Consider the following 27,187-nt stretch of genomic DNA (forward strand, 5'->3'; position numbering starts at 1 on the left):
AAGAGATAATCCAAGTAATATTACTAATTTAACACTTTGAGGAAATTTCCTTTCCAAAAAATTATAAAAAAGTCATCAACTAGCTAAAATTTGTTTTAATTATTAACATTTTTTAACAATTTTATAATTAACATTCTGTAAAAATTTTACTTGTAAAAAAATCGTATATTTTGAAAAACGCAATTATATTTTAATACCAAAATATATGTGCGTTACATTACTTCAAGATAAAGGCCAGAAGTCTCAATGATTTGTGTCCTTTTCAACCGTATGGCGCCCGAAAGTCGTCGTTGCGTCGCGACGCAGCATGGGCTTAATCACATGCGAGACAATCGACGACGTCGTGCATGTTGGCGCCACGACGCGGATCGGAGAGGATTGGCCTTAATAGCGAGACGCTTATGTGCTTTATACGCTTATGTTTGCCGAGGTCGTACCCGTGAGTAACCCAGTATTGACACGCGAACTGACGGTTATCGATCAAAAGTTTGCGTCCGAAATTTTCCGGAAAGTATTAATCTCCCGTATCGTGTCTACCTGCGCTAGTAGATGCAATGTTGATCGCGGTCATTTGTTCGCAGAGTTGTAGTTTGATGTATGTTTCGAGGCTATTGCCAGGGAAATTGAAATACTTTTGGAAAATGTATTTGATGCATCAATTTAAAAGTTTTTCATGAAAGAGAGATTAAAATTTTTTAATTTATTTTAAGTCAAATAGAAGATAATGTATAACATACAACATAATAAGTATTCTGTTATTATCGTGATATAACGGTTTATTTGGTTTAGCTTTTTCGTTTGCGTTCAAAAAGTTATATTTGCTTTCATTTCACTGGATTTTTCTGATTGCGTTTGATTTAATTTAGTTAATTTTGATTAAAAAATAGTAAATGATAAAAGTAATTTTATTGTTTGTATATTCTCTTTTTTAGAAATTGCACTACACCGAATAAAAATAAAATGTGTGAAAAATTTTTATATGCTCTGAAGCATTGCACGAGCGGATTTTGGTTTTTTTCATGTTAGTAATTTGAAATATTTTAAGTTGTAAACGAATATGGTGGTTATTTTTTTACAATATGAAATCCAAATGTGGAAAAGTGCAAGGTAATATGTGCTTTCTGAGAAATATATTGGATTCTTTTGCCGACGATATGCTAGCGTACGCGAAATAAAGTGAGGACGCGTAGTGAAAGGCAACTTCATGCATTTAAATGTGCTCTGAGGATTTAGAGCGTCCTGAAAATTAGTAGTTAAATTGAAGGTCGTTAGCGTTTTACTCCAGCAAAAGAGCGAAGATTAAATAAAAGCGCATTATGCGCTTCTATGAAGGCATATTCAATTCATATTATCGGTTGCACAAAATACTAACATTCTTTTTATTCGTTAACCAACATTTTAAATTTGTAAAATAATGTGGAAAAATTTATGCTATTTTGTTTATTTTCATTATCTATAACAATTTTTCGTCTATATTTATCGAGTAAAAGATTTATCCACACAGAATATTTACCTCATACATATTTTATAAACGTTTTCATAAATTTTCATTTTCCAGTAAAGCGAATTTAATTTTCAAAAATGTATTAATCGTGATAGCATAACATAAGATATATTTATTCGAGATACACGTATAAAATATGAAAGAAGAAATATTTATTTTAAACTACTCTGTAAAGAGTTGCTTTATTTTTGCACTCAAATACAAAAACTTACTGGATTAATGTCAAAGCTTCCGGAATATTCTATCTTGCAAAATTTCAGGACGTGAACAAAAATCACATCTGGTGGACTGCGATTAAACTCAATAAATGTGATAGTGGATTATCGCACGACTGATCCGCCGCTAACCAAAATTTCATTTTGACGGGCGCTTGTGTGCACAATATCAAGCCGCACGCGCGTCAGTTCGCGCTTGTAATTAAATCTCGCACGTGTGCCATCTTCTATCGTCGCTGTAACTGCGCGGACGCGTGCGACGGGACGGCGGTTCTCTCATTCAGGACGCCAAATGAACTCGTTAGAGAGCGAGGTGTGTGTGCACAGGTACGATATATCACATGTGCACTGATAAATTGCATCCGTGTCCTGGGGGAGGCGTTGTTGAAATTTCATATGCTGCAAAAACTGCCGTCATATCGGAAGCAGGAACCGGCGGTGTCGCATTAAAGCCGCTGCGATGTAACGAAATACAATTAGTGGACAAGTACGGCGGGAATTGTCGCTTTTATCGTACGTTAACACGGCGCGTTTGTGAAAATGTTGGCTGAATTTTAGGTCGTTTAGCAAATTTAGGTGGAGTTAACTATTTGTAACGCTCCCATTTGTTTGCCTAGTATCGCTTAATTATCGCGGCAAAGTATAGTCCATCCGTCGCACACAGCTATCGGCTCTCAACTTGGTATATACGGATAATTCAACGCGATATGTAGAATAATAATGTTTTTAAAATTTGTAATTTATATAACACTATGTTCCAACATACTCGTATTATAAAAACTTTGTGTTTTTCTAACATATTTTTAACGTGTACTTTTACATTTTAATGTTCGTGAACCTAGCATATCATTTTCCAGCAGATCAAAAATAAAAGAGAGTTCTTGTCGCATGCAGTCGAGTTCTATAGTTCCTTATAGTTTTTAGTAATAGTTCTGGTGATTTTATCCAAAAAAACACCAATCGAAAAAATGATCTGCTAACTTCCCGTAGCAGATCATTTTCTAGCAGATCAAAAATAAAAGAGAGTTCTTGTCGCATGCAGTCGAGTTCTATAGTTCCTGATAGTTTTTAATGATAGTTCTGGTGATTTTATAAAAAAAAACACCGATCGAAAAAAATGATCTGCTACGGAAAGTTAGCAGATAAAAAATAGAGGACACTGAACATATATGTGATATGCTGGCCGTATATTGATAGTTCTGTTGATAATTAAAGAGTTTTCGTGTAGTTCTGAGCCAGTACATTGCTTTTCCAAAGAGTTCTGACGACTAAAATAATTAGAAAATTTTTTAACAATTATTTTACCCGAAAAACACGCATTTTTGTACATATATGTGATATGCTGGCCGCATATTGATAGTTCTGCTAAAAATTAGACAGTTCTCTTCTAGTTCTGGGCGAGTACATTGCTTTTCCAAAAAGTTCTGACGACTAAAATAATTAGAAAATTTTTTAAACAATTATTTTACCCGAAAAACACGCATTTTTTAGTATATGTGTGATATGCTGGCCGTATATTGATAGTTCTGTTAATAATTAAAGAGTTTTCGTGTAGTTCTGGGCAAGTACATTGCTTTTCCAAAAAGTTCTGACGACTAAAATAATTAGAAAATTTTTTAAACAATTATTTTACCCGAAAAACACGCATTTTTGAGTATATGTGTGATATGCTGGCCGTATATTGATAGTTCTGTTAATAATTAAAGAGTTTTCGTGTAGTTCTGGGCAAGTACATTGCTTTTCCAAAGAGTTCTGACGACTAAAATAATTAGAAAATTTTTTAAACAATTAATTTACCCGAAAAACGCGAATTTTTGAGCATATGTGTGATATGCTGGCCGTATATTGATAGTTCTGTTAATAATTAAAGAGTTTTCGTGTAGTTCTGGGCCAGTACATTGCTTTTCCAAAGAGTTCTGACGACTAAAATAATTAGAAAATTTTTTAAACAATTAATTTACCCGAAAAACGCGCATTTTTGAGCATATGTGTGATATGCTGGCCGCATATTGATAGTTCTGCTAAAAAATAGACAGTTCTCTTCTACTTCTGGGCGAGTACATTGCTTTTCCAAAGAGTTCTGACGACTAAAATAATTAGAAAATTTTTTAAACAATTATTTTACCCGAAAAACACGCATTTTTGAGTATATGTGTGATATGCTGGCCGTATATTGATAGTTCTGTTAATAATTAAAGAGTTTTCGTGCAGTTCTGGGCAAGTACATTGCTTTTCCAAAGAGTTCTGACGACTAAAATAATTAGAAAATTTTTTAAACAATTAATTTACCCGAAAAACGCGCATTTTTGAGCATATGTGTGATATGCTGGCCGCATATTGATAGTTCTGCTAAAAAATAGACAGTTCTCTTCTACTTCTGGGCGAGTACATTGCTTTTCCAAAGAGTTCTGACGACTAAAATAATTAGAAAATTTTTTAAACAATTATTTTACCCGAAAAACACGCATTTTTGAGTATATGTGTGATATGCTGGCCGTATATTGATAGTTCTGTTAATAATTAAAGAGTTTTCGTGCAGTTCTGGGCAAGTACATTGCTTTTCCAAAGAGTTCTGACGACTAAAATAATTAGAAAATTTTTTAAACAATTAATTTACCCGAAAAACGCGCATTTTTGAGCATATGTGTGATATGCTGGCCGCATATTGATAGTTCTGCTAAAAATTAGACAGTTCTCTTCTAGTTCTGAGCGAGTACATTGCTTTTCCAAAGAGTTCTGACGACTAAAATAATTAGAAAATTTTTTAAACAATTAATTTACCCGAAAAACACGCATTTTTGAGCATATGTGTGATATGCTGGCCGTATATTGATAGTTCTGTTAATAATTAAAGAGTTTTCGTGTAGTTCTGGGCGAGTACATTGCTTTTTCAAAGAGTTCTGACGACTAAAATAATTAGAAAATTTTTCGGGTAAAATAATTGTTTAAAAAATTTTCTAATTATTTTAGTCGTCAGAACTCTTTGGAAAAGCAATGTACTTGCCCAGAACTACACGAAAACTCTTTAATTATTAACAGAACTATCAATATACGGCCAGCATATCACACATATACTAAAAAATGCGTGTTTTTCGGGTAAAATAATTGTTTAAAAAATTTTCTAATTATTTTAGTCGTCAGAACTTTTTGGAAAAGCAATGTACTTGCCCAGAACTACACGAAAACTCTTTAATTATTAACAGAACTATCAATATACGGCCAGCATATCACACATATACTAAAAAATGCGTGTTTTTCGGGTAAAATAATTGTTTAAAAAATTTTCTAATTATTTTAGTCGTCAGAACTTTTTGGAAAAGCAATGTACTCGCCCAGAACTAGAAGAGAACTGTCTAATTTTTAGCAGAACTATCAATATGCGGCCAGCATATCACATATATGTACAAAAATGCGTGTTTTTCGGGTAAAATAATTGTTAAAAAATTTTCTAATTATTTTAGTCGTCAGAACTCTTTGGAAAAGCAATGTACTGGCTCAGAACTACACGAAAACTCTTTAATTATCAACAGAACTATCAATATACGGCCAGCATATCACATATATGTTCAGTGTCCTCTATTTTTTATCTGCTAACTTTCCGTAGCAGATCATTTTTTTCGATCGGTGTTTTTTTTTATAAAATCACCAGAACTATCATTAAAAACTATCAGGAACTATAGAACTCGACTGCATGCGACAAGAACTCTCTTTTATTTTTGATCTGCTAGAAAATGATCTGCTACGGGAAGTTAGCAGATCATTTTTTCGATTGGTGTTTTTTTGGATAAAATCACCAGAACTATTACTAAAAACTATAAGGAACTATAGAACTCGACTGCATGCGACAAGAACTCTCTTTTATTTTTGATCTGCTGGAAAATGATATGCTAGGTTCACGAACATTACATTTTAATTTATGCATGTTTTTTGTAATTGTTTCCAGAAAAAAAAACTAATATCGCAATATCCGCAACATTAGCGACGTTTTGCACGACAGCTGTAAAATGTCTACAGAAACGTGCATTAAAAGTATATTTGGAAGATATGAAATCTTTATAAAACCATTTATCATTCCCGGCGTATTCGTGTCTCGTAGATTTTCGCGAAAAATATTGCACCGTCATCCGCAGGATAAAAAGTGCACCTGCGTCTTCGCATGCGGACACACAACGCATAAGATTACGCTCGGTTCAGAATAAGACTATTCATAGACCGTGGCGGAAGTAAATGCTAAATTCTGTACATGTATACATATACCTCTATATATGTATATACAGTTTAAAAAATCTTCATTATTTCTTGGGAGACGCGTTATCTATTTTTCTACTACCGAGTTCCTCGAGCGTGTTTTAGTATTCTGAATATTATCAAAGATTTTCTTTTTTGATAATTTGTATCTCAGAAAGAGGTGGTCATGAACGCGGCACTGTGAAATCATATTTTACGCGGAATGTGGCCGGTTGGTTCTCGAACGATACGGTGATTTAACCACGAGCTCCTAAAGTTCCTCTCAGAGAGCATAAATTTTCACGCGGAGCGATTTTCAAACGCATGTTACGCGTTATAAATCACTGCCAAATGTGTTGTTGAAATTGCACACATTTGATCAAAAAGGCATATTGAAGGAAAACGGAGTGATACCGATGCGAAGTCGAGTAAAATAATATCGATGTTCAAATAGTGGACAAATTTGTTGCTTGTAGAAGAATAATATTTACTATATGTAGAGAACCTGATGTTTTATACAGATGTTAGCATGAATTTCTTATCAAAATAAATTTTGTCTCGATTTTTAAAAATATTTATGTGGGACAGTAAATTACATTTTCTTTTTGAAGTATACGTTCTCGAGATATTCGATATATTTGCATGCGATTCATTTATATTCTGTAGTAATTCCGTATATATTTTAAGATAACGATAGTACGACAAGTGCTCTTCGTTGCATAGAATTCTCTAGTGCGTCCATGTGCATCAGAGTTTGCAGAAACTTCCACTGATTTTTAATTCGCATAAGATAAAGAACGGCGCACGTGTTTAAACTCGAGTCACGCAACATCGATGTTAATGCCTCCGTCGTGTATCTGCGATGAAACTTTGAAGTATTTGCAGATTTAGCACATAAATTTAGCAATCGTTACGAATTGATTGAAATTTTTTATTAAACGTGAAAGATAAGATTTGAAGACAGTTGTAAAATTAATCTGATTATTCTTTCACGTGTACGAAATCGCAAGATTTTACTAATGCGTGGCAATTTTGATCTGAAATTTGCATTAAAACTGAAAGTCTATCTGAATTTGCAAACTTGGAGTAAAATGGAATTCACATGGGTAGCTATTAATATATTCACGTTCCATCTTTACTCTTTAGAGTCATAAAACTATACGTCTAAGTTAATGCACACCGTTCTAAAGTTAGTAAATTATCCCCTTCGTCGCTTTATTACCCTTCGTAAGAGACCGCTTAAAGATTGAAACTTAAATTGGACGTATTAGAAATACTTAAATTCTCTAGTGATACGTTTTTTTTCTTTTTAACAGCAGTGTAATTATGTTATGGGGATGAGTAATCGTTTAAAGTATAGTTATTATTACGTCAATAGACAGCTGTAAATTCAATTTGCTTCGTATTTTTATTTGATAAAAATCTGCGTTAGAGAGATTGAAGTTTAAAATATACTTTGAAGGCAAATAGTTGAACATGTTTGCAGGGACAATGCAAATACTGCACTGGACTGTATATGAGAAATCGTTTTCTTGTTTTCCTGATGCAGGAAACTCGCTCTAACGAAAGCTCGTGACCAATAATTGACGCACTTGGCGAGTAAAGGCAGAAAATTGTAGCGATAAAAATTGCGCGTTACTACAACGCCCAGTGGATTACGCCTGTTGGGCATATATGCATGAATAGTGCACGATGCATCGACAATGCACTGACGATCGTGGAATTCAACCAGATCGCTTCGGAATGTAGTTGTTAGGGGTGGTGGTATTCTGTATAGGAACATGCAGATCGACCTGCAACAACATTTTCCATGCTGCGGATTCCTCTGCTCGCGAGATTTTTTCTCTGAATATGAAAAAGTTTGTCGCATACGCGGTACACAAGATTAGAATAAAATATATTCAAGCTATTTCATCGATTTCTTCTGGTTTTTTTACAGGAAAAAATTGCATACGCAGTTATAAAACGTTACAACTGTATAATTTATATGTCATTTATGTGTGATGTACTTTTTATATGTAAATTTACGGAACATATTTTATATTACACAGATTTCAATTTATATTATAATAGCATTTTAATAGATATTGCATAAATAATTGCATAAATAATTGCATAAATATTTGCATAAATATTTGCATAAATATTTTAGCGTTAATATTTCTTTACTTATAAGAAGATACATCATACTGTCACACACCATCACTTCTAGCAGTGTAAGAAAAATATTTACCTCTGTGAAGTTGGCCCCCCATTTTTCAAAATAAAAAAAAATGATTAGAGTTCTGGATGCCCCCCGAGGAGTTCTAGAGTTCTCAGACCATTTTAGAAAGAGTTCTGCCATTTAAAGTAAAGAAAACACCATTTGAAAAATGGGGGGGCTAACTTCACGGCGCCCCCCATTATGTAAAAAATCCAAATTTTTTTATAGTTTTGAGTAGATTTCAAATAGTTCTATAGTTCTAGATAAGATTCAAAAATAGTTCTGCTCGAAATACTACGTAAATTAAATTTGAAATTCTCGACTTAGAAAACGAAAAATAGCGAGAACTCGTTCAATTTTGATTTTAGCGTTTTGAGCCTTAAGGATAATCGTTAGAACTCGTGAGGGGCTATACAGAACTCTCAACAGAACTGCCGGTTACCGAGAAAAAAATTTTTTTCCTGTAGGACTTAAAAATTTTTCGAATCCGAACCTTCAACCATCGAGAACTTTTTTATTTCGCCTCTGAGCGCTTCGAGTGTTAATAATTATTGTTACAACTCTTCGGGGGGCGTCCAGAACTCTTATCAGAACTGCCGGTTACCAAGAAAAAATTTTTTTTCTGTAAGACTTAGAAATTTTTCGAATCCGAAACTTCAACCATTGAGAACTTTTTTATTTCACCTCTGAGCGTTACGAGTGTTAATAATTATCGTTAGAACTCTTCGGGGGGCGCCCAGAACTCTCAACAGAACTGCCGGTTACCGAGAAAAAATTTTTTTTTCTGTAGGACTTAGAAATTTTTTGAATCCGAAACTTCAACCATTGAGAACTTTTTTATTTCGCCTCTGAGCGCTTCGAGTGTTAATAATTATCGTTAGAACTCTTCGGGGGGCGTCCAGAACTCTCATCAGAACTGCCGGTTACCGAGAAAAAATTTTTTTTTCTGTAAGGCTTAGAAATTTTTCGAATCCGAAACTTCAACCATTGAGAACTTTTTTATTTCGCCTCTGAGCGCTTCGAGTGTTAATAATTATCGTTAGAACTCTTCGGGGGGCGTCCAGAACTCTCATCAGAACTGCCGGTTACCAAGAAAAAATTTTTTTTTTTATAAGAGAAATTTTTCGAATCCGAAACTTCAACCATTGAGAACTTTTTTATTTCACCTCTGAGCGTTAGGAGTGTTCATAATTATCGTTAGAACTCTTCGGGGGGCGTCCAGAACTCTCATCAGAACTGCCGGTTACCAAGAAAAAATTTTTTTTCTTGTAAGACTTAGAAATTTTTTGAATCCGAAACTTCAACCATCGAGAACTTTTTTATTTCACCTCTGAGCGTTACAAGTGTTAATAATTATCGTTAGAACTCTTCGGGGGGCGTCCAGAACTCTCATCAGAACTGCCGGTTACCAAGAAAAAATTTTTTTTTTTATAAGAGAAATTTTTCGAATCCGAAACTTCAACCATTGAGAACTTTTTTATTTCGCCTCTAAGCGTTACGAGTGTTAACAATTATTGTTAGAACTCTTCGGGGGGCGTCCAGAACTCTTATCAGAACTGCCGGTTACCGAGAAAAAATTTTTTTTTCTGTAAGGCTTAGAAATTTTTCGAATCCGAAACTTCAACCATTGAGAACTTTTTTATTTCGCCTCTGAGCGTTAGGAATGTTAATAATTATCGTTAGAACTCTTCGGGGGGCGTCCAGAACTCTTATCAGAACTGCCGGTTACCAAGAAAAAATTTTTTTTCTTGTAAGACTTAGAAATTTTTTGAATCCGAAACTTCAACCATCGAGAACTTTTTTATTTCACCTCTGAGCGTTACGAGTGTTCATAATTATCGTTAGAACTCTTCGGGGGGCGTCCAGAACTCTCATCAGAACTGCCGGTTACCAAGAAAAAATTTTTTTTCTTGTAAAACTTAGAAATTTTTTGAATCCGAAACTTCAACCATTGAGAACTTTTTTATTTTACCTCTGAGCGTTACGAGTGTTAACAATTATCGTTAGAACTCTTCGGGGGGCGTCCAGAACTCTTATCAGAACTGCCGGTTACCAAGAAAAAATTTTTCAGCAATCAATGACGACATAATTGCACGAAAAGATGCAACGTGCAATAATTGCAAAAAGCGCATTAGCCGTACCATTTTATACGGATCTCATTTGATTATTGATACAAGCATTTACAGTGATACCAACTACAGACAGGCCCAAAATATTGATGCTAAACATGAGTATCCTTTGCACAATATAACAAAACTTGTTGCTATTGATGACAATCGCTACAGTTTAGCAGGAGTCATTTCATATACTCAATACGGCAGTTCTAATAATGGACATTACATCGCATTTACATATACCGGAAATAATTGGTTCAAATATGATGATATGGCGTCAAAACGATCTGTGGCAAATGCAAACGAAGAAATATGTCCGCATGTGGTTATTTATGTAAAGCATTAATCCAAAGTAATTTTTTAAACATGAATAAAAAACTATTTCACGGTAACCGGCAGTTCTTTTGAGAGTTCTGGACGCCCCCCGAAGAGTTCTAACGATAATTATCAACACTCGTAACGCTCAGAGGTGAAATAAAAAAGTTCTCGATGGTTGAAGTTTCGAATTCGAAAAATTTCTAATAAAAATTTTTTTTCGGTAACCGGCAGTTCTGTTGAGAGTTCTGGACGCCCCCCGAAGAGTTCTAACGATAATTATGAACACTCGTAACGCTCAGAGGTGAAATAAAAAAGTTCTCGATGGTTGAAGTTTCGGATTCGAAAAATTTCTAAGTCTTACAGAAAAAAAATTTTTTCTTGGTAACCGGCAGTTCTGATGAGAGTTCTGGACGCCCCCCGAAGAGTTCTAACGATAATTATGAACACTCGTAACGCTCAGAGGTGAAATAAAAAAGTTCTCGATGGTTGAAGTTTCGGATTCGAAAAATTTCTAAGTCTTACAGAAAAAAAATTTTTTCTTGGTAACCGGCAGTTCTGATGAGAGTTCTGGACGCCCCCCGAAGAGTTCTAACGATAATTATTAACATTCCTAACGCTCAGAGGCGAAATAAAAAAGTTCTCAATGGTTGAAGTTTCGGATTCGAAAAATTTCTAAGCCTTACAGAAAAAAAAATTTTTTCTCGGTAACCGGCAGTTCTGTTGAGAGTTCTGGACGCCCCCCGAAGAGTTCTAACGATAATTGTTAACACTCGTAACGCTTAGAGGCGAAATAAAAAAGTTCTCAATGGTTGAAGTTTCGGATTCGAAAAATTTCTCTTATAAAAAAAAAAATTTTTTCTTGGTAACCGGCAGTTCTGATGAGAGTTCTGGACGCCCCCCGAAGAGTTCTAACGATAATTATTAACACTCGTAACGCTCAGAGGTGAAATAAAAAAGTTCTCGATGGTTGAAGGTTCGGATTCGAAAAATTTTTAAGTCCTACAGGAAAAAAATTTTTTTCTCGGTAACCGGCAGTTCTGTTGAGAGTTCTGTATAGCCCCTCACGAGTTCTAACGATTATCCTTAAGGCTCGAAACGCTAAAATCAAAATTGAACGAGTTCTCGCTATTTTTCGTTTTCTAAGTCGAGAATTTCAAATTTAATTTACGTAGTATTTCGAGCAGAACTATTTTTGAATCTTATCTAGAACTATAGAACTATTTGAAATCTACTCAGAACTATAAAAAAATTTGGATTTTTTACATAATGGGGGGCGCCGTGAAGTTAGCCCCCCCATTTTTCAAATGGTGTTTTCTTTACTTTAAATGGCAGAACTTTTTCTAAAATGGTCTGAGAACTCTAGAACTCCTCGGGGGGCATCCAGAACTCTAATCATTTTTTTTTATTTTGAAAAATGGGGGGCCAACTTCACAGAGGTAAAATATTTGAAGTTTTTGATAATTGCGAAGCTTAAATGTGGATATCTATCGCGAGTATCTTTATGAATAACGGAGTATGCAAACTTATTCGCATGATTTATACTTGCTATCGGTACAATGTTTTCTCATCCTCGAGTTAGATCTAGATAATTTATTCGCACACAATCGCGCACGATTGCTAATATCGGCGGTTGGTCATAATTTTAGAGAAGTTTGATCGTACTGCGATCGGCCGACTTCTGATTCCCGATTAAATTACACCACTTGCGGACTGGCAGAAGAGCACTCGTACATTTTATCACCAACCTAGATGCCATTTTCGTCGTACCGAAGTTTTGCACTTAGCGGATCGCATGGCGAAAACTCGCCGAGAACTTTTTATATGAATTAGGCGTAGCTGTCATTTTCTCGGTTCTGTGGACGTTTTGTGCTTGGATATTTTGCACTGTGCATCGAACGATAGCGATGAAACAGGAGTTTCTCGAACTTTCGCAAAATTAGTAGCAGACTTTGCGACTAAAGTAATTATTACTCAAGTTGTTTCGCTTAAAATAGATTTGCTATTGTAAATTGTAAAATTTTGCGTTAGTAGTCGCAGCTGTATTAATCGAGATTTTCAGAACTGAAAAGGCAAATTTTGTGAAGGTTTGCCTAGCATGTTTATTCTTTATAAATTCTGTTTACTTTTTTTAATTGCTTTTTTTGGAATAATCTAATTTTCATTACACGCTATATTGAAAAATCTATTTAAACGTTTCTTATATCGAAACATTTATTTGTACGATACAAAAATGAATGAATTTTGCAAAAATGTACAATAAAACAGAAAATTCTATTAAAATAAGAATTCTTTTAAAATTAGCTAACTGGAATTAATGAGTTAACGTTTCTATAACATTCGTTTTTATAACATTTTATTTATTGGTGGAAGAATTAATGCCACGATGAAACTTATGATATCGAAAAACGTTAATGACATGGTCGACTAAATTAAAATTTCTAGAGCAACGCGTGTTTGAAGCGCATATAAATATTTGTAACGACCAAGATTTGTTATACTTTATCGCTAATGTGGGGATCATTTTCTTTTATTACGACGACTGGACCGAGTCTGTTTTAAAGTCTGTAATAAAAGCAGAGCAAATAGAGAAAAATTTTAACGACGGAACGTTAGTTGCAAGTAATAAGTCGTAGATCGTGGATCATCATATTTATTGCCACGCGCAATCTTCCAATCTCAAGCTTAAAATTAGAACGAAATAGGATACGCCGACCATCCTGATTTGCAGCGAGATAGGGTGCAAATTGCCGTACGTCCTTGACAGGTGCAAGCTCATCACAGTAAAGCGTTTCTCCAGAAGTCGTCAAGCCATTTAATTATAAATCGATAAAAGTCGATCGATCTAACCGGTGCATGCGAATAATTAGCTCGTTGAAAGTAATTAACGCGTTCATCGTCGTCATGAATACTGGGCGAATTCATTACGATATATAATTTATGGTAATAATGAACAACTTTAAGCGTTCTGTTTGAACGAATACGATTCATATTGAGAGGAAAGTTAATCAGCTAATTAGCAATTTATTTTTTGCTAATATCGTTAAGTACCATTATGGTGCGATAAATTGACTTTGATTTAACTACCGAAGTACACTAGTTTCAATTTAAATATCTCGATATACATATCATATATAAGAGATATTTATCTAATTTTTATTTTACAATTGTATCTCATCGTGTATGTATCTTTGATGTTAATAAAATGTTAACATTTGGATCACCCTTCCCATGGGTACACCTTGTCGTGGTGGGAGGGCTCAGTACCCGGATGGTTTATCCTGAAGGGGAAGCTAACGTACCCAAACTTTTGTGTCGCGTTTCGAATCGTCGTACTCGTTCCGTCGTAATTTCATAACATAATAAAACGCGCGTCGGGAGTGCGGGAGTGCCGTTTTACCGGGAGTGCCGTGACAGTGTCGCGCGAGTACGAAACGCCGTATTCTAGCCAGTGATGCGCTGTCGTGGAAATAAAGTTGCGTCTGCGCACTAAGCAAACGCTTTGAACCCTCAGTAATTCACTCTCTTTTTTCACAATATCAGCTGATTTCAATTGTAATTGATTATAATGCACTATAATATGTCGTGTTTCACTAAAAACGCGGGAAAACTATCATATCCCCTATAGTACACCTAGATACATCTGTGGTAGCAGTCGACGTCTAGCTGTGACGTCAGCTTACGCATGCGCATGGAGGTTCTATCCGGGAAAAAATTTCACGACAGCGCATCACTGATTCTAGCGAATCTTAAGACGAACGCATTCTGTCAAATGATACAATAAATATTGGGACACGATCGCGAACCTCTTTCGAGGGGGGCTTTCTTCTCGACTTTTGGCTTGGCTCGAGGGAGGGAAGGATCGATTTTTATCATGGGATCCCGACTGGATCGGACTCCCTCAGCCCGCTAACATATGTCATGCATGGAGTTGCTTAATTGCAACGATGTAACATATGATCGACGGCATTGAAGTCAACCCAGCGACTTTGCTAGTTCCGTCTGTTTGGCACCGAAATGCTGCTGGGATGCTCTGTATCCGATCGGTTGACCCCATGACTAATCGCACCCCTTACCTTCTTCGGGCTTATGCCTTCTGCTTTGAGAGAATCGTGCCCCAATTGAAAAGTGCGGTCGTCTGAAACGCGGACGGGATTCGCGCGTAACGTCGCATCTTGGACAATTCGGTTCGATTCACTTGCGACGTCGGGAATGCCGTTTAAAGTAAGTCGAGCGATTTTCGTATTCGGGTACGCACGCGAGCAAGGCGTGCGCCGCGAACGCGTGTGAGTTAGTGTGGGTTAGTGTGAGTGAGTGCCTCAAAGGACCACTGACAACGAGAGGAGGAGGAGGCCTAGGAGGCATCAGGCGTCAGCAGAGCATCGAAACGGTAAGTCATTTATTTATTGCACAAAATGCGAACTTTTTTAGCGATGGTATAGAGACGAGCTTAATGTAACGAAGTCGTCTTTTGTAAGCTAAACTTTCATTTATCAAAATTTCTTATTATGATTAGGTTAAAATTTCTATTTGAGATAAAAATATAAAATATGAATTTAACAGTGCAATAAGATAATATTTTATAATTTGAAAATAGTATTTTGAAAAAATTTTTGCAAAACTCAATTATTTTAATAATAAATTTAAATTTTTGTATCTTTAATTTTTTTGAAACTTAAATTGTTTAAGTTTAACTTTAGTTTAACTTTGATAGCGTATTTTGATACGCATTATATATTTTTGTATTTCTTCTACAGATAGTTATAGCTTTTTTTTTATATAGAATTATATAAAAAACACAAGATATTTTTAGAATTATTTAATTGCACAAATTAAATGCTAAATAAGTGATACTATATTATGAAGTTAGTAATATAAATAAAATCTAATAATATATTACGGTTCATTACAAAAGCTTAACGAATCGTAGTACATGTTTTTTATAATATGTGGAACACATGATGTAATCTAACAAAGTGTCAGATTTATAGCTAATATAAATCATTGTCCTTGCTGTTTTAGTCTTGAGAAAGATTTACTGCGCTCGAATTTTCGAATGGTCATGGCGCGATATTCCTTGTATTGCATATAATCGATAGTGCAGTGTATAAACTTTTTCCAGTGTCATAGCAGGCTTTTTAACGATCACGGATTGTGATCGTATTATTCGAAAATAAAAATTAAACCAAAATTTTTTATAACAATTTTAAAGATTTTTATTGCTATATAAAAATAGAAAAAAGTTATTAAATTGTCGAATACCAACTAAAAAATGTATTTATTGATTGCTGCAAGAAACGAGATATATTTTTTCACAACATATTAATAAAGAGGCAGAGAGTTGTGCATGACGTAAAATTTTAAAATACCGAAATAAAATCACAGCTGCGATTAAGTTCTCATTCCGGATCATAATTGGTTATTTATTAATCTATTGCACCAATATATCCGTGGTCGCAGTAAGCATAAATTTATTACGAAATTACCATAAACTATAGTGTCAATTTAAACAGCATATTTAATCATACATCATAATTTGATCTCGTCGCATTAAGTTGCAATCTACAGTTTAAATCTTAGCTGCGTTTTATCAATAATAATATATATATTTCTAAAGACTATAATTATGATCTATAAAGATAAATAATTTTTCAATTTTAATCTTAATTAATGTAGATAATTTTAGAATTTGTCCGAAGTTTATCTCAAGTGATAAAAGTATCTTATCTGTGATATTTGATATTATTAAAATCAAAAGTAGGTAGATAAGTAATCAAATTGACGCTAGAATTTAATGACATTTTTGTCTACAATCTGAGTCGACTGTACACCTTGAGAATTCAAATAAACGCCTGTTAAGAGGCTGTAATGTCATGTAAGCTGATTTCACGAAATGAGAATAGAAATGAGAATTCCGGTGCCAGAAATCTTACGCAGCCAGAATTTTTCCCGGTGTGATAGCCCATGACTCAACAGAATGGCATGGAAACGAAATACGTCACTCGTAGACTACGCAGATGCCGGAATCGTTGCTTGATGCTCAGGTTGTCTCTTCGCCGCGCCTTTCTCTCTCTACTCTCTCGGATAAAGAAAATCTTTTTAAACATATTATAAATTTTTGATAATTTTATACACATTTATTTTATTTATCTTGTGGGATATATTTTACAAAATTAGTATTTAATATTATCAACAAACTTTATTTTATTATTTTATTTTTTAAATTTATTATTGATAAATTTTTATTATAATTAAACTTCAAATTTGCTGCGCAATAAAATAAATCTCTGAATAAAGACAGACAGAATAGTTAGTTTGAAAACTATGTTAGACAGAAGTGTGTGCTTATAGCTGAATTATTACAGTACACAATATCCAAGTTAGAGCAAGAGTACATTATGGTAACATTACTTTTTAGCATTAACTAGAAATGGCATTCTCATAAATAGGAAATGAAGTTCGTGAGGCATACTGGAATATTTCAACTGACTTATAACATGTCTTTGTTATAATATATATTTACGGATGTGTTTATTTTTTATTCATCTCGAGTAAACTGCTTTTGAATTACATCAATTTAGGAGCAAAAGAAGCTTAATTATTTTTTATTAAAAAAATTAAAATTTAATAGAAAATTTAATAAAAAAATTGAGAGAGAATGGCGATGCAAAATTGATTAAATATTTACCACAAGACCGATGTACGTAACATTAATTTACAAAGGATGTAACGTTGGTAAAGCGAGGGAGGATGTAGCGAGGGAGGCAACTATAATAATAAACTCATTACAATGTCCATGTTTGGAAGAGATGCACTGAAGTCTTGAGTGCATGTTTACTCTAGTTATATCACTGATTTCTGAACTAACATCCTAATGTTTTCAATTATATTGGGTAAATGAGAATAACGAACGGTGTAGAATAATTGCGCGGAAAACGAAAGAAAAATATCCGGAAGCTGCATCGTGAATATTCTATGATAGGGAAACGACCGGCCCCAAGCAGGCGGTGTTTATTCGCTCGCGTAGGTAGAGTACATCCAAACGCACTCTGTGTTCGTTCGATCCGGAAGCAGAAGTCGAAAGAGACGACGGGTAGTTGATTACTTTCGCCGCTGCACGCGATCTTGCACGTAGCCGCCGCTTGCATCTTCGCCTGCAGGACGTGAGGCAGAATGTATTATCTATTGTAATCGCGTTTCGCGAGTTTCCACCCTCGGATTCGACGATGGCGTCGGGGATAGAACGGAGCCGGCCGAGGGAGGAGCGGCAATTTATTTAGAGCAGATAAGGAAAACGTCTGACGCCGCGCAACCGGCACGGCAGATTTACCGCGGCTTTTACACGTGTAACGGCGTTGATCATGCGAGCGCGGAAACTATGGCTCACCTACCAAGCTTTATTAAGTTTGTGATTGGATCGCTTTCGTCTTGATATTACAAATTGCGTAAAGATCTTCCTGCTTAATCATATGCAGATTGGAACGTGTAGAACCACACCGTCCCTATGATATCTAGTCACACACACATACGCACACACACGCGCGTACGCGCGTGGAACTTTTTACCTTCGTACATGATGCTATCAATAATATGCAAATAATATATTTATTAATTGGAATTTGTAATTTTTGTGTACAAGTTGTGCACAAAAATTAAAAAAATTATTTAAAATATAAGATAAGTGCGATTTTATAGTTGAAAAGACTTTACGAATTATGAATTTAGCTCATTGTTGCATCAAATCGATCAATTCTTTCCGTCTCGTTAAAATTTCATTAAAAAGTTTTATGGTTTATATTTCAAATGAGACGCGATATATTTACATGCATGATTTTCTATCTTTGAAGATCATTTTTCTGTTTTGAAGTTAATACGAGGTTGTCATTATCAAGCATCATCACATGCACATTGCTGTCGCGACTGACAATGAGAATAATATCGAAACGATAATCGAGTCGATATAGCCAAATGTCGTATTCATCGCGCTGACGCAATCGTTGATGTCAAGGTAACATTCGATGCGATCGAAGGACCTATGCAGTCTGTGCTAATAAATGAACTGTATCGTGTATCGTTACGAGATGCTGCGCAATCGAGAATCCGTGTCGCTTAACTGCATAAGATAATCTTGCGGTGAAGCAAAATAAAATCATTTTGATCTCTATTGAAAAATATTTATTAATGGCACATTTGCGTAATTTTGTTTTAAGAGGTTTAACATTTACAAATTTTAATTGAATTGTAAGTTGTGAGCATATATATATATGCTCACAATAAAAGATATATATATATATATATATATATATCTTTTTTTTAAATCTCTCTCTCTCTCTTCTGTTTCATAGAAAGAGTTATATTTAAAGTGGAAATCAGTTTACTCAAAATATAATATTAGTCATTTTGAGACCAAACTACACAGATTTATTACCTTAATAAACTTAACAATGTTAAAATTACGATCTATCAAATAGCGGAATGCATTATAATGCAATTTCAAGAGAATATGTCATAAATCTGTTTTAAGCTCATCATCCTTTGTCATGCAAACGCGCCATAATGAATCGTTAGGGAGATGCTCATTCGAGTTTTAATCATGACAAATCAATGGAGTTTTTGCCGCGACGCAAAATGTTTGGTAAATCCAGCTTGTCGAGCTAATTTTCGTTACTACGTTTAATATAGCACCAGCATGAGCAAGCGTGTGTGGCATTCTAATTGTGCCGTCCTTTCATTAGCTTTTCGTTAATGCATTATCCATATTTGAACATCGCTAATTCTATTATTACTATTACTACTATCACTGATTTTCTATTTTATAATTATCGATATCGCGTATTTTACATATCGCTATTTTTAATCTGATTAATTTAGCGTACTAAAACGAACGACAAAAATATCACAAGTTGATTTCGGCCGGCAAAGGGCAAATTTTTAGGCAAGAAAAAAAGTCTATTTTTCCGGTCACTTAACACGCTATATTTTCCGTCATTTCATCGTGAACCCATAAGCGGCGATTGAAACTGGGCATTTATCGTGTACAATTTGTTAACTTTATTTGTCGTTTATCTGTTTATGTCAAAACTTCGTATCTGAAGTTACGTCAATCTGGGTCTTGATTACGTCAATTTACGCCGCGTCGCCATGCCCGAGTTTCTCACGCAACTTCGGCCGGACTTTGTGCCGAAATCCTTCGCGAGGGTCACAAGGTCGAGTCGAGAGAACAGGATTAGGGGAGGACCGAGCACAGGATCTGGGTCAGAGTCCCCTTTATTCGACCCCTTTCTCGCTCTTCTCCCGCGGTCGAGGTTCCTTACCACCCTCTCGTTCTCGTTTCTCATTCTTCCCATTCTGGACCATCTGCGATAGCTTTTCCGGATTCTCCCACCAAAGCCATCACAATGCATAACGATGCATTGCTAGCTGCCGAAGAATGCCGGCAATGTTCCACTGAATGTATCTCTCGGCCACTTTTACGGAAAAGAGATCTCTGACAAGATACTACGATTCAGTACGTTAGCATAGATTAGACACGAGCAGTTCGGATGAGCATGGAAGGATGAACGATCTAAACGACTTTAACGATTGTATACACGGGTGGTCAAGTTGTATATTTTAGAATCTTTTTATATACTAATCTCTGATTGTTTAGGAATATCTGTAGATCATACCCAAAGATAATGAATAGTCAAGAAAATAATTTCAACTTAACTTAACGCAGCAATATATTTTCAGTTAAATTCAAAAAAATCGACAATAGCTATATTAAAATTAATTTATCAATTTAAGATTACAATATAAAATATAACAATAAATAAATTATAATAAATAAAATACAATAAAATATAAAAATTGATATTAGTATATGATTTTATTCATGTTTTACTGGGTAAAATATAATGTTTTATGCATACAGATTATTATCTACTTTTAATATATTCTTATGTAAGCTTTGTCGTTTAATCATTTTCTTTTATATATTGCACGCTTTAAATTCAGTTGGCGGAGTGAGAGAGAGCAAGGGAGAGAAAGAGGAAAGACGAGAAAACACATCAATTTTTAAGTTGTGAAAAATATCTGCGCGCGAAACGCTATTTTTCTGCATATTTTTTATAATGATTGTATATTTGTTATCAGTCGTTAATTTTGACGCACATGATACTCGTGATATCGATGCCTTTGTGCTTGTACGCACACGTAAGCGATTCTGCACGCGCTTCGCGCACCGTCTGGTCACGCGTCTTAATTTAAAACGATCGAGACACGCAAGGAATTTGCGACGAAGCTTCGAGAGAAACGGCGCGACTTGCCGTTATCGATGCATCAACTGATCTTATTTCTACATCATCGATTTAACACTACATATACTTAGTCATAAATTCACCTGATTAGTTATCTTGTTATTGATTTAATCATCTTTTTATAATTATCAGTTGGCAATTAAATATTTTAATATATTTGCTAATAATAATCATGTAGTCTTAATTGTGCTATATTTCTGATTGCTATCTGATTACATAAAGATATAAGATTTGAAAATGCAGCATTAAATTTGCGATTTAATTCGCTAAATAATGCAGCATAAGTGAGTTTTATCTATATTATCTGACGATGATCTTTTGAACTTCGATTCAGTAGCATTCGAACCACGTTGCGGTTTCTGGTAAAGTCTCGCGGTTGTAGCGGTATCGGTGTATCGCCGCTTTTACAGCTCCAGGCAAAGTTTCGAACATAACGTTTACTCGCGATCAGAGAAGATTAAGCCCGATCTGAGTCAGATGTTTACGCGGAAAATTCTCATTTTTAGATTAGGAAACTTCGGATGAAATACGCATTGAAAGTGTTCAATTTTAGTAACCGCTATATCGAGCGAACAATTAATTAATCGTGAAACTTTAAAAGATTTCGTTCGCATGCTAATGAAGATATAAAAATGCATTCAGTTATATAATTGTGTTATATAGTTCGTAAAATATGTTGTATTAAAGAGGCGAAGAATATTTAATATATTCTCTCGGTAATGGATGTTACAGAAATAGATAGATTTTAATCTTTCTATTTTATCATATCTTTCTAAATTTATCATATCTAATCTTCATAAAAATAGAAAATATCATTTATAGCATTATCGAAATTATTATATTATATTGAAAGTTTCTTGTGGTTGATAAAATCAAAGACAGTTATCTTAACGATATGACGAAGTTGATATTTTGAAAGACAATTTTGGGAAAATTGGAAAAAGCCCATTTTTATTTCACAAAAGCCTTATTTTTTAAGTTTAGAATAGCTTAAAATATGTTTAAAAAAAATGTAGAATGCCAATGTTGTGCCGCAGAATGTTGGTACGACGGAAACTATGGACGACCAAGAATAGATTTAACCATGCGTGAATTTGACTGCTCTGATTTCAGACGAATCTTTTCAATTTCATTTCGTCACCTGGTCAATGAAAGCGCTCTGATATTCACTTGCAGAAGTGCGACATCGCTAAAAATAAATTGAACTGTACGACTCGACCGATCGGCACGCCTGCTATACCGTTTCTATGTTCGATCCGCTTAAAGAACCGATCCTTTTCTATCTGAGAACTATCCGTTACTTGAGACAACGCTGAGATTTCTTGCGCCTTAAATGCCGGAATTTGAAGCGAGATTAAACCTTATGTCTGACATCTATTAATTTTAATCAACGCGACCTCATCCGTGCGCGTCGTTGGCATTGTTTTTACTGCGACCCTTTGGACACACAATGACGGGACATTTCTCTTTTGCTCAAGGTTGCCCATAAAGAAAGGATAATTGTTGTATTGTATTTTTAAAGCGTTGTTTTCTTTGTGTGTTGTGAGAAAAGAAATTCCTTCGTCAACAAATTTGTTGAATAGAAATCCTTGGTTTTTATAAAAATATTATATCAATACTTTTTGCAATTGCAATTGAGATTGTTTTATAATATTTATAGTTCGAAGCCCCGGGAAAATTCCCGAAAGAAATTTTTGGAATGTTTCCCCTGAAAGTAGCCTTTGATTATATTGGCAGAAATACTAAATGGATGTAATCATAAAAAATGTTTTTGTAAAAAATCTTATTTACTAATGTTTAATGCTAAACGTAAAAAAAACAAAGAAGTAAAAGATAGAATTCAATAGTCTTATCACTCACGATTTTTCGTGCAACAATTCACAGCAGTTCGAACGGCTTAACGGCCGTCTGATGCACTTGGCTGCACTGTGGCGGTCGACGTGCTGCATTTCCGCTGCGCTCGCAGCCCATTACTTCGTTCCCTTCGAATTCAGCGGCAGTTAAACTTCGGAACTTGATTTTCGTTCACTTTCGTGGACAAAGAGGCCGATGGATTGCGAATCGTTGATTTTCGGACAAGAATGGGTCACGCGTTGCAACGAGACTGCAGCGCGTGAGGATCGCTGGAGGGGATGCGATGCTTGAAGGACAGCGTGTTCTTCCTTATGAGAATTTTCGATAATGTTCCTCTCAATGTGCGTACGTACAGAATTTATTCCCGATAAATAAATTTTTTTTAATCGACGAAGGTAACCACAAGGTCATTCAAGATCGATTAATTTAAGATCGCATCCGTGAGATGTATCGAAGCTTCGTAAACTGCATTTTGTTCCATTTCTGCACACTCATTTCCGTTACACTTCTGTGTTGCCTGGAAGGTATTTTTAGATTAAGATTATCAGAAGAGAGAGCAGGAAAATCAGTCGCGGTATTCGTATAAATAATCAAGTGCATAACAGAATATATTAGCACTTTTCTAGAAAATTTTATTTTACTTGATTACTTTTCATAAAAAATTACTTTAAACAATTGATAATAATAAAATTATTAGCATTGTCACCGATATTTTTTGAAAAATCCGACGATGCAAAAATGCAAAAAAGAAACGCGCAAATATATAATTTTGTTAATTACCGCGTTAATTGTTAATTAATTAATTAATTATTCTGATTTATTTATTAAAGTCTATGTTTTTTAATTTACTTAGATCCCTTTGTACACTTTTAATTCTTTGACAAAAATTATTTTCAAAATGTTACGAATGACGAACTTGTCAGCATCACGATTGATTTTTAGGCAGCTGAATTAATACGTCGATGGGAAAACACAGATGCATACATAATTTCACTTTTCGCGTAAAAATCTTACGATACTTTTAAGAATTGGTTATCTCGATTGCGTACCCATTTTAATTGTTACGCACTGTTGTGTCATCTCGCGCTCGGTTACTTTCTCACAATCATGAATGAAAATTAACAGCGTCCACTCTGTTTTCAACTTCGATCGAACGAATGCGTCATGGGCAACACTCGTGTGTGTGTACACTTATTTTCGGAGCAGCGTGCGGTGCAAATTTCATTCGCGACGCAACACAACGCGCTAAAGGAACGCGCGTAAGCAACGAGGTGGCCCTTCGTTCAGCGCGCGTCGAGTCGTACGGGTTAGACGCGACAGGTGCGATAGGTGCAGAGGAGACTGCTGTAAGAGTAGACGAGCTACGCGTATTCGCACCTGACACGGTGCGACACGGCTCGCGGCTCGCGAGGAACTGGCGGACTGCGCGCCAACGCAAACTCACCCGACCGCCCCTTTTCAACCGACGAGACCGACCAACCGACCGAACCGTCCTGAAGAGCAGGTACTAACACCATCCCTGACCCTCTCTTCTCTTCGCACCCGCGCCGCCGCAGCCGCCAGTCGCCATCCCCCTACCCTCGACCGACCTTTCGACGTGTATCCCCATTTACCCCCGTACTTATCCCAGGTCCGGAACGACTCGGTCGGGGTCCTGCTAAAGGACGGCTTTAGTACCTGTCGGACGTTTTATTTACATAAATCCATTACTTTCTCTCGACCTTAGTTTTTCGTTTTTATTGTACGCTGTGATATATTGTCACAATTGATGTTTGTAACTAATTGGAGAAATTTTCAAGAAAACTATAATATTTCATATTTCTTCTAATGCTAATATTACAGGCACTATTTTAATGATATCATTTTAAAACATTTTGCTGGAGATCTTTTATTTGTGCAGCTTGCATTGCCGATAAAAAATATTTTTGCTTTTTTTCTATTTCATAACCTCTGAAGTCAGGTTTTATTTTTTTGATTCGTGTTTTTTTACATTATTACGATAGAAAGCAGTCCATATATAGTTTGTTTCACGTAAACCAATTCTGACAGTAACGAAAAATTATTTGCTTTAACACAGATGAGATGTTGACGTCATGCGTTATATAGGTTTATAGAACACGAGGCTAAAGTGCGAACAGTGAGCATGCGCCAGTCTCACAACATATATATACATACATATATATATATATATATATATATATATATATATATATAGAATAAAAACATATGGAATGAACACATCAGTCGATCGTTGCGTCATATTTATTAGCACAGGCTATGCTAATTAGCCATGTTCTTCTGATATTCTTCGTGTGTATGAGCTAAGCAACTGTGGCTGATCCGGTCGGCGAAGTATCAGGAGTTAAGCAGAAGCAGACAGCACATGATAATATATCGATCGATAAGCGAAGTCGTTTATTACACGCTCCATACTTCTCATTCATTATAATTGCATGACTAATCGTTTATTTATTTACGACGATAAACTCGCGATTATAACGAACTTTCATAATCGCTCAATATTTTATCTCAAGACATTCCTTTAATATTTTGTCGTCATTACTCTGTAACGCATGACTCAATATTTGTCGTGATAAATTGCTAAGTACGCGTTTCTTAATTACAAATCAATAAGATAATTCCTATACGAGGTAGATAGAATGATTCAAATTACAAGTTATTTAATCTTGAATTATTTTTAAACCAAAACAGCTCTAGAGTTAGTCATCACATTTTCGTGGGATAACGAACGTAAACGTGCTCATTAAGGAATGAAAAATTAATTGCCTAACTGGGAGAAAGGTTACCGACATTTGAAATAATCAGCAGGTTACGAAAGTGGATAGAAGGCTAATGGCAGCGCGTGCGTCATGAAACGGACGAATCTCGCAGCAATTAATATGCGGTTGATACGCAGGACCGGAGAGTAACGGGAATCTGTCTTTTGTGTTCATCAGATTATTACAATTTGTCTAGCAGGAGATTAGTATATAGAGTAGTTTGTCTTTTATATGAACCGCGGCTTCTTTTCTCGACTCGGCGAGGAACTGTTCCCGCGCGCTCATTCCTCATGTCTGTCCGTCTGCTAGCTCGATTTGCGAACAAAAGCCAGACTAGGATTACGAACAATAAGAGAATTCTAACGCGTTTCCGCGCTAAGATTCGGTTTCACACTTCATGAGCTTTAAATCTACGCCGCCGGCGGATCTCTGTAATATCGCTGACGTCATATTGACGAAAGCATTGCCGATCTGAAATCGAAAAGAAATTTATGGTAATTTTAGCAAATATTCCAGAGATAAGTTTTTTTTTCCTTTATTCGCAATCACGAATTGAATGTACACTTTTTGTCTTTTCTTCCAAGCTGAGAAATTTTGGAAAATTTTTTACGCAATATTTTATATTTGCGGATATTTGCGAAAAAGAGTCCAGTCATGCTGTCAATAAGGTTTGCTTGTAAATTTTAAGATTACGTGCAATCTGTTGCGACAATATTGGATAAGCGTTCGGCGCAAGCCGGGAATACGACCATCGATATAAAATAGAAACCGAATAACAATTTTTCTATGGGACGATGAACAATTTTATATCGTTTTTATTTTTGCAAAACGTAATATCGAGTTATCTGCTTATCGTTCTTGCGTGAATTTCTAGAAGAATTGAGAATCGCAAAGACGACGCTTGCAGATACACAATGTCTGACAAGAAGACAATTACATCCGTGAGAAAATAGAGCGATAGATAGATATGATAGGGATAAATATGGGAAGAAAGGGAGGGAGAGCTTAATTTTATTTGATCACCGTACGAATTTTACACTGGAAACTTTTTCCAGTGGCAAATATGATCGAGTTTTCGACAAACGATGCAATTCACGTATGATATTTATCAATGCACTCCGCATACGTTAAAAATAACATTAAAAAAATCAAATTGAGTAAACAACTTTTAAATTCAGTAATCATAGCGAAATACATGCAACATATGCAACGCGTTCGTGATCGCTGTGCGATGTATCTTATATATGCTGTTATATTATCTTGATGTACCGCATAATGTATGAGAACGTTATTTTAATCCACAATTCTGTGCTAGGATTAAATCTGTTTGCAATGCAGATTTTATAAAGTATCACTAAGAATTAGTTCCGCGATGCACTTGTCTATTACATTTATGTTATATTTATGTTATTATTATTTGAACTTGGGCCAGAGATTTTCGATTTTTGTAATTAACAATTAGTACGCATATTATGCAGATAACGGTTGATTTAAGGGAAAACCCATCTAATTATAATATATTTGATGAAGTAGTTATCGGCGAGATTATCGCGGTATCTTAATGCCAATCAAGTTTGCCGTTGAAAATAGAGTTTATCGCATCCCGATCACGGCGGCGGCTCATCCGTAAATTACGTATTCATGATGATAGAAGTTGAGATATCACGTTATGCAAAC

At 35.2% G+C, this 27,187-nt stretch overlaps 2 protein-coding genes and 1 long non-coding RNA gene across 3 annotated transcripts in view; 1 reads left to right on the forward strand and 2 right to left on the reverse strand.

Moving 5' to 3' along the window:
* LOC105668273 (uncharacterized) overlaps positions 1–27,187 on the reverse strand; it is a 112,568-nt gene that overhangs the window by 69,800 nt on the left and 15,581 nt on the right. The window lies entirely within an intron of this gene.
* LOC105668274 (uncharacterized) overlaps positions 13,634–27,187 on the forward strand; it is a 212,564-nt gene continuing 199,010 nt past the window's right edge. Inside the window, exon 1 of the mRNA XM_067358695.1 lies at positions 13,634–14,968. The gene's annotated coding sequence lies outside the window, so the exon portion shown is untranslated. The remainder of the gene's footprint in view (positions 14,969–27,187) is intronic.
* Positions 15,468–24,246, reverse strand: LOC137000980 (uncharacterized). The gene is made up of 3 exons (XR_010891118.1): positions 23,780–24,246; positions 22,737–23,247; positions 15,468–22,584 (listed from the first exon to the last, which is right to left on the reverse strand). It is a non-coding gene; the product is annotated as an uncharacterized lncRNA (long non-coding RNA).

Source organism: Linepithema humile, chromosome 7 (assembly GCF_040581485.1).
Source record: "Linepithema humile isolate Giens D197 chromosome 7, Lhum_UNIL_v1.0, whole genome shotgun sequence".
NCBI lineage: Eukaryota > Metazoa > Arthropoda > Insecta > Hymenoptera > Formicidae > Linepithema > Linepithema humile.